The sequence below is a fragment of the Dipteris shenzhenensis genome, chromosome 6 (assembly GCF_047967505.1).
Source record: "Dipteris shenzhenensis isolate YYH24624 ecotype China chromosome 6, Dip_SZ_1.0, whole genome shotgun sequence".
NCBI classification, from domain to species: Eukaryota; Viridiplantae; Streptophyta; class Polypodiopsida; order Gleicheniales; family Dipteridaceae; genus Dipteris; species Dipteris shenzhenensis.
In genome coordinates, this window is record NC_141601.1 from 52,875,806 (window position 1) to 52,885,268 (window position 9,463).

The 9,463-nt window shown below is 40.9% G+C and overlaps 1 pseudogene; it reads right to left on the minus strand.

Moving 5' to 3' along the window:
* Nucleotides 1-5,307, minus strand: part of LOC147901331 (uncharacterized) — a 5,422-nt pseudogene extending 115 nt beyond the window's left edge.
* Between the last annotated feature and the right edge of the window lie 4,156 nt (nucleotides 5,308-9,463).

Sequence of the window (9,463 nt, forward strand, 5' to 3'; positions counted from 1 at the left end):
TCGTTATTAGATGTCCACTCTAGAAGCTATAAAAGGAGATGTAGGCAATGAAAGGAGACAAGAATGCTTTGGGAAAGAGGAGCACCACAAAAAGAATTGAATCTAGAGAATGATAAAGTCACTTATTTTGTAGAGTGAAATATAGCAAATAAAGTGTTTGATAAAGGCACTTGTTTTGTAGAGTGAAGTGCAACAAATAAAGTGTTTGATAGAAAGAAAGCTTTATCATACATTATGTTTAATTGGATCTCCACAAATTCTTACATTAAGTTTGCATTGGGTTGAATGGATGCTTTACATGCCATTTGGATGCATTGCAGTCCTTGTTGGATGCATTGATAGGCTCAAATTGCCTTGTGGGATGCTTTATTGGAGTTTATTGATGGACATTTAGAACACATATGCTATTTTATGCTGAGGGACAACTTTGACACATTGCAATTGATGCATTGATAGTGCTATGCTCTCTTGGATGAGACATGATTTATGCTTATGCCCATGGATGGTGTTTATGCTTGAGGAATTTGGCTCTTATTGGCATTGGGTTTGCCATATTTACCCATATGGATGCATAGTTTATGCACATGAGTCAGGTGCATTTTGAAGCTTTGAGATTTGAGTTTTTTGGTGATACTACCTTCCATTGTGGCATACATACTTGGGTGCACTTGGTATTTGGTGTGATTCTTTCTAGCAGGCACTAGCATTTGGGATTTTGCTTTATTTGCATCATGGCATCCTCTTCCATCTCTAAAATGGAGTTTTTCAACATTAAAAAGTTTAATGGGATAAACTTTTCTCTGTGGAAAGAACAGATAAGGGATGTGCTTATTCAAAAGAAGTAGATTAAACCCTTGGAAGGGATTGCAGCTAAGCCTACAGTTATGTCCAAGGATGATTGGAATGAGTTGGTGCATTAGCAAAGTCTACTATTAGACTTCATCTTATAGAGTCAGTTTATTCATAGTAGTAAATGAGTAGACTACGAAAGGTTTGTGGAAGAAATTATGTGTCACTTATGACAAGGAAACTGCCTCTAATAAAGTTTACCTCATGAAGAGGTTGTTTGAGGTGCAAATGAAGGAAGGGGTCTAAATTGCTTCTCTCTTGAATGAATTCAATATTATTTTCGGCTAGCTTTATGCTCAGAAGCTGAATTTTAATGTGGAGACTTGGCAATATTCCTCTTGTGTTCATTTGCTATCCTCATGGGATACCTTTTGTATAGTTGTTAGTAACTCTACACCTAGAAGGGTATTGAAGTTGTGGGTAGCTTGTTGGCCAAGGAGATTAGACGAAAGTCTATGGATAGCAACAAGCAGGATGCAACCTTAAATGTGCAAAGGGACAGTTTATAGTTTAGGGGGAAGTCCCAAGAAAGAGGGAAGTCTCATAGCAAATCAAGTGCTACCATTGTGGCAAGAGGGCCACATGAAAAAGGATTGCTACAAGCAAAGAGAGCAAAAGGATAAGAAAAAGAATGCAAATTAGGGTGCAAATAAGAAGATAGAGAGTCCAAGGGAGGAAAAAGGAAAAGTGAAGATCGAGGAGATCAATGTAGGCACTGATAAAGTGACAATGAGATTCTCTTCATGTCTAGTCTACCTGTAGAGGTGCTTACCACTTCAGATGATGCATATTCCTAGGATTGGATTTTGGATTCTAGTGCTTCATTCCATGTTCCTTCTCATAGGGAATGGTTCTCCACTTATGACAGTGGAAAGGCAAGTTGTGTGCATCTTGGAAATAACTATGCATGTGACATAGTGGGAGTAGGTGACATAAAGTTTTCTTTTGCAAATGGATCTACATTTGTTTTGAAAAATGTGAGACATGTGCCTAAACTGACCAAGAGTCTCATTTCAGTGGGTCAGTTAGATGATGCTAGTTTTCAAACCACCTTTGGCTTTCAGAGTTGGAAAATTTAGAAGGGCTCTATGGTTTTGGCAAGGGGTGCCAAGTGTGGAACATTGTATCCCTTACATGTATCAGGGGTGTCTGATCATGTTGTTGTAATATCCAAGTAGCCAAGTACTTCTTTGTGGCATTGCCACTGGGGCACATCAGCCAAAATGGAATGAAACTCTTATGCCGTTTGGGTTATGTACCACTTTTGAGTTTTTCTGACATCGATGGGTTAGAATCGAGGATGCCCATCGAACAGGGGAAATTGTGACATTCCCCTCTACCATCATGCATGTGAATTTTCTCATAACCCATAGCATTGATATTTTCAAACAATTGTACTTGTGTATGGAATAATTTGTTGAGATTAAGCACTCTTAGAATAGATAGATAGGAAGTGTACATTGTTCAAAGCCATTAACCACACTAGAAAGCAACATGAACAAATCCTAATTACAAAGATCTCGAAATCCAATAGATTGCTTTTGCTATGTTTGGTTGCATATAGCATTATTAAGGCATTTTCTTTCTTATAAAGTTTCATATGTTGGAATTGGTCAAGCGTAATGGTGATTTGACTTTAGGTCTTTTAATTACTTCCTTTTATAATATTTTTGTTTATAAGCTATGACAGTTGCTAAATACAATAGCCAGGAGATTTCCCATTGCATGTGAAATGAATAAATCCTCAATTGATTTATAAATAGCCAAAGTAATACTAAACTAGAGTAATACTAAATGTTTATGGGCTACAATTCCTTCAATTGCATGTGCATTGCATGTTCAACAAGTATTCCAAGTTTCCCTTTCATTGGTTTTTCTTGGTTTTAAGGCCAATATTCCCCTTTACATATTATATTATATAGATTTATAAAACAGTAAATAGATCTTATGCAGATTTGCAAATTGCAATTTCATTGTAACGGTTTGCTAGTTCTTCTGAATGCACAACCATCCTAGTGAATCATCTGGCTATTTCATCTTTGCACGTCAAAGTGAAAGCCACCCAAAAGATCCTTTCTTAATAATACATAGACACTACGCGAGTCTTGTAAGTTGTCTTACAATCAAGAAGCCTCCTCTCTCTTCTACTTTCCCTTTCCCTCAAATCATGCTTTGCTTGCTAACTCCAATGAACACTATAATATACCTTGCCAAGTACTGACAAGTATGTATTGTTACTATTTCATTGTAAGGTTTGTTCACATTTACATAGTCATGCTTATGCATGGTGGCATTTGCACACTAAACATATAAGTGTTTAAGAAACCTTCAGACCAAAGTCAAACATAGTTATTTTGCAACACCTTAACCAAATTGATAAAATCATGGCCGCTCACATTCTTATCTAATGCCTTGATTTTACCTTTTTTATTTTTAAAAGGTATCAAGTCTTCATTTTCATGTAGGAGACTAAGCATTTTACTACTAATTCTCCTAATCTTGTAGCTCTTATAGATATAAATAAATAAGGTGAATGATATTTAATCATTCATAAGGCTTGCCCAAGATAAAAAAAAGCAAACAAAAAGGAATCCATTGGAAATGGTGTGGAGGAAGACTTCAAGAGATAAAGGGGGGAGAGAGAGAGAGAGAGAGAGAGAGAGAGAGAGAGAGAGAGAGAGAGAGAGAGAGAGAAGGGGGGGGAGGAGAGGGAGAAAGGTGGAGATGGTGTGTAGGAATACTTGAGGAGATAAAGAAGGGGAGAGAGAGAGAGAGAGAGAGAGAGAGAGAGAGAGAGACTTGCAAAGAAAGAGAAAGAGAGGGATAGAGAAAGAGTACTTGAGCCCAATAACGATTTCACCTTGTGACTGACCATCGTCTCCCAGCACCTTGTACTTTGTCGGAGGCAGGTCGGCGGCTCCGGAAAAACCTTTGTGCATAGGAATACTGCTAGTCCAATCAACCCATCCAAATACTTCATAAACAACAAACTGAAGTATGCTCGTTATTAATAAATAGAGCTAACTAGGAAAGGTCGGTTAAGATTCGTTGCGCTACCCAGCTAGATTACATTGGACCAAGCTTTTCTCAACAATTCCAACATGAAGAACTTAAAATCAGGTGTTAACTTGCAAGCAAGGATGGCGCTACTCGCACAACATTTCCCATTGGCTCATCCACCTTAAAATTTTCTTTGTCAAAAAGTCTGATAAGAAGCTCAGTGACGTCACTATCTATCTCAAAGGTGAAAGTTTCGTTCCATATCAGATCCATGCTTCTTGTAGTAGCATGCAAAGTGCATGAGTGAAAGGCCTAGTCATCTAAAAAACCCATCTTCCTATCCCTACGAGTCGGTAAAGACATGCACTACTGACAACGCGGCTCTTGCGATGAATGTTATGACAATAGATGATGGCATAAGGGTCTGACTTTCTTGCAAATAAGCAGCACCAGGAAGAGTATAATGAGAAAGTCGAACGCCTCACCAAACATTAGACTTAACGGTGGAGTCTCAACTCTCTAAGGTGAGGTCTAGAAAGTTTGCCATTTACGGGTTGCCTTACCAAAAAAGTCCATTTTCTTCAAGCTGTGGGCTTCCACAAGATGCACCACCAAAACACCATGATGGACCTGGATCAAACCAGAAGCCTTGTTGTTACCGATTTCTAGTAGAACGCTGAGTATGGCGATGAATATATGCAGCAAGAAAAGGCACGAACCTTGGGGAAAAACTTGAGGCCCAGCTCAAGTTCCCCCTAAAACTTCCATTAGGGCGCTGCACCTTGTATCTGCAGGGTGGGATTTGCTGCTCGGCAAACACCTTGGTTAAAGGAATGCTGCACAATGTAAAAGCAGAAGATCATCAGATCCCTCTTGAACACCCTGAAATGACCGTAGGCCTTTTATTTGGCATTTCAAGATGGATGAGAGATCATAGCTACCCTTTTCCCATTGGCTCACCTGCCCCATGCCTCTCAAAATCATAGATGGTGATGTCGAGCTCGTGTGGACCGTCTGGGATCTCAACCAAGAAGCTCTCATTCCAGACAGGATTTTGGCCTCCATCTACACATATAGAAAGGACACGCCAACATGAGATACATAGAGTCCCACAGCACCCAGGAAGATGGGCCCTCCTGTAAGCTTACACTCATGCAAAAAAGTAGGAGAGCGAGACCCGACTTACCATGGATGGTCTTGCTTTTCTACTTCTGGCCACCAATTGAGATAATGGCATAGGGGTCGGATTTACCTGCAAGCAAAGAAGAAGCAAGAGGAGCTTAAATAGGTATGATTGTGAGCACTACATTTAAGCACAAAATACTACCGAAACGCTGCCGAGGAGTTAATGGACGAGAGAGAGAGAGAGAGAGAGAGAGAGAGAGAGAGACCGATAGCTTCGACACCCTTTAGGCCAAGGGCTTTGATGAGCTCGATTTTGAGGCTTCCCTCAGGCATGATGGGATTGGGGGTAAGCAAGGAATAAGAGGGAGAGATTTCTGAAGCAATTTGAGGGCCAAAACAACTTATGGCGATTGCAAAAACCAGAAAGGTGGCTATGGTGATGGCAATAGTGGCTATAACTACGTACGTCGGAGAAGACAATGGATAGTGCAAATTAATAATAACTGCAATAAATTGAGCCTCTTGTAAAATGCCTCATTGATCCACATGTCCTACGCTTGACACATGTTCCTCGTCACTTTCAATTAGATCCGACCTATTTTTGGTTTGTTGACGATCCTCGGTCTCTGGTTCTAGTAGATCCCCTTGGGCTCACCCTCCAAACCTAATCTCACAAAATGTTGCAATTTTGACTGAGTATCATCATCACGAAATCCTCACCGCCCAAAACATTTCACACCCTACAATAGCCCTAGCACATAGACATTGACCCATGATGATGTCTACAACGGAGGTCCATCCATGCCATCCATGATTACATTCTACCTCATGCTCACCCATGCACGAAAAGGGGGTGCGGGTAACACAGGTGTTTACACACCAAGTGCATGCAGGTGTGTGCTTGAGACACTCAATTTAATAAAACTCTGAACTGACAGTAACCATGTAGATGCATTGTCAGGGATGGGCATGGATTGGGGCCGAGGGTCTTGGGTACCCACGCTCATGGGCACCGTTCTCGAGGATCCAACAATATTCACACATAGGGCGACCACATCAACTTACACCCCTTCTCTCACATGGGAGTGTAAACACCCCGAGGCATATATGCTTGAAAGTATAGGTGATAGAGTTGTTCCCACAACAACAAGCCCAAGTGTTGTAGATGCCAAAACTCCACAAATGTTTGACTCGATGGAGATGCAGATTTGGAATGTGATCACCAAGCATTTCAAAATGAGAAGAGGCTAATAGGCCCCCACGATCAATTTTATTCTACAATTATATTAGTCGAAGGATCGCAATGCCCAATTAACCTAGGCGAAGGTATTAGAATTTGTGGCGAGACGTAATTAAGGTAAGGTAAAAGGGGAAAGGGAGGGAGGAGTGGAGAAGGGGAGTGGAGGGGGGAGGGGAGGGAGTGTTGAGATATCGAGCCCCACTTGTGATATGCCAGGATGACTGTTGTGCATTTATGTCACCGACTTGTTAGCTGCAGATGCGGTTGGTACACTGCCCATGAATAATAGTTGGATGACAGCTATCTTTACGTACTCTAGTTAGTGGCTTAGTTAGTATGCCACCTAGGTGAGCTGAGTTTGGTTTGAGACCCACATATAGGGTTCATCTATTCCTTTTGTACTAAGAGAGAGTTCTTTTGGCTTTCACAACTAAGAAGAGGAAAATTGTTTTCAGCCTCCACCTTTGTCTGTATTCTCCCATTGTGTATGTGAGAAAGCTGCAAGTGAGACTCCTTACTTCTCTCCCACTCTCTTCACATGGTATCAGAGCTCGGTTCATGGTAAGGAGCTCAAGAAAGCAAACCAAGATTGCAGTGTCTTGGTAAGAGGATCATTGTTGCTTTCCTTTTTCGAGTTTGGGAGCAAATCTTTGCAGGTAGCACAGCCAGAAAATACAAGAGTGCATTGTCTCAGATTGGGATGCCCTTCGCAGTGTGGCGAGAGGGTAGTATATGTTGCGGGTGGTGGCGAAGCCCTCGGTGACATTATTTTTTTGATTCAAGGCCATTTCAAGGCCCATTTTAGTGGTGGAAGTTTTTCGTAGGCACTCAGAAAGGTGCCCTATTTTTGCTATTCGACCACTGCTCTACAGGTGGTTGAAAGTTGCCATAGAAATTGCATTATATGCCTATGTGCAAAGATATTGGGAGTGACAGGATCATTCTTATTGCTTGTTGATGCAAAATCATCACTAGGAAGTGACTGTGTGGTCAAATACCACTTTCGTCAGTTTTGTAGATTTGCCCTTGTGAGGTAGAAGTTGTGTTTTTTGCAGTGACAGAATATTTTTGCAGTGTTCTGTAATGGCGTCTGATGCTCTTTCATAGATTGTCACTGGAAAGCTTGACAAGAATAACTTCCTAGCATGGAAGTTTAGAATGACGAATTTCCTTAAGGGAAAAGGCTATTGGGAGTTCATTACTGAAGCTGAACACGAACCAGTTATTCCTAATCTTCCCAATCAACAGGAGTTGCAGGCATTTAAAGACTGGCATGAGAGAGCCAGGAAAGTTATGTATTGACTGTCTATCAGTATTTCAGATTCTATGATTATACATATTCAGGATGCAAGCACGCCGAAGGAGGCATGGGATACTTTGACAAAAATGTATAGCACAAATACGCAAGCCAGGAAAATGCAGCTCAAGTAGGAGTTGTATAATGTGCAAAGAGAAAATATGAGCATCAATGACTACTACCACATGAAGGTGAAGAAGATTGCAGATGCACTTGCTTCCATTGGGTCGCCAGTGGAAGATGATGATTTAGTTTCTGTGACCTTGAATGGTTTAGGAAAGGATTATGCACAGTTTCGGACATCCATTTCCGTCCATGAGGATTTTCTTGATTTTGGGGAGTTGATTGCTCTTCTAATTTTTGAAGAGCAGAGAAATGGTGGTGCATCTTCTTAAGGAGGAACTTCAAAAGAAGCTATCTTCTACTCAAATGCTAGAAGAGGTAGAGGCAGAGGTAGAGCAGGCTGATTTAGAGGCCGCGATCTGGAGGCCGTGGCAGAAATCAGAATATGCAGCAAATTCAAGAAAACCAGCCTATGGAGGAGGACATGGTAACCTTAGAGGCAGGGGGCGCCAAAGAGGTCATGGTGAATGGCAAGTTGGCCAAAATGCAAACAGCAATGTTGAATGCTACTACTGTGGTAAAATGGGTCATATGGCTAAAGACTGCTACAAAAAGCAGAATGACATCATGAATGGAAAATTGCAGCAAGGCAATTATGCATCCTCTAGTAGATAGGGTGATGCCAGAAATGAGCATTTGTTTATGGTGTAGCACATGACCAATTCTGTGACAAGTGCAAAAGAAAGCAATGACGTGTGGTATGTTGACTCAGGTGTGTCAAACCACATGACAGGTCATGCAGAATGGATGCAGGATGCAAGGAAAATGGAAAGACCATGATTTGTGGAGATTGGCGATGATACTGCACATCCTATTGTGGAGATTGGTAAAATTCCTTTGTCTATGCAGGATGGGAAAAAGAAATACATGTTTGATGTATTTCATGTCCCGCATATCACCAAGAACCTGGTTTCTGTTGGTCAAATGGTTGAGCAGGGCTTGCAGGTCAGATTTAATCCTCATGAATGCTTTGTTGAGGATATGAAAAATAAAGGTTGCTTGATAGCAAAAGGGAAGAAGAAGGGCAGGATGTTTACATTGGATGCGGACATGCCTGAATTGAGTGTAGCAATGTTTGCACATGGGACCGGTGTAGTTGCAGATATTGATATCTGGCATAAATGCATTAGTCATGTTAATGTACAACGACTTAAATTAATGCAAGCCCAAAATATTGTTGTAGAATATTGTTGTAGGATTGCCTAAGTTCAAGGTTGCAGAAATGCATAAGGTATGTGAAGCCTGTCAATTTGGAAAACAAGCAAGGAAACCATTTCCTAGACATGTTCAAGAGAGTAAGAGGCCATTGGTATTAATCCACTCTAATGTGTGGACTACTAAAGCTGCATCTATTGGAGGTTGTCATTATTTTGTCACTTTTATTGATGACTACAGCAAAAAAGTTTGGGTGTATTTTATGAAAAAGAAAAGTGAAGTGTTTGGGCATTTCAAAGCTTTTAAAGCTATGGTTGAGAAAGAAACAAGCCTGTAAATAAAATGCCTAAGGTCAGATGGAGGGGGAGAGTACCTCTCAAATGAGTTTGCAAGGTTCCTACAGGAGCATGGCATAAAGCAGCAATATTCATGCAGTCATACCCCACAACAAAATGGACTTGCAGAAAGAAATACAGGCATACTGAAGAGGTAGCTCGTGCCATGCTCAATGAAAAAGACCTGCTAATTGGGCCAAACCTTTCCTTTATGCCAGGCTTCTATAACAAGTAAAAGATATGGCAACTTTGAGACAGACATCAGCTTAGTTGTACCTTTATGAGAGTTCTTCTTTGCTGGATTTACAGCCCGCCTCCATTCTTTTTTAAGCTTTGGGC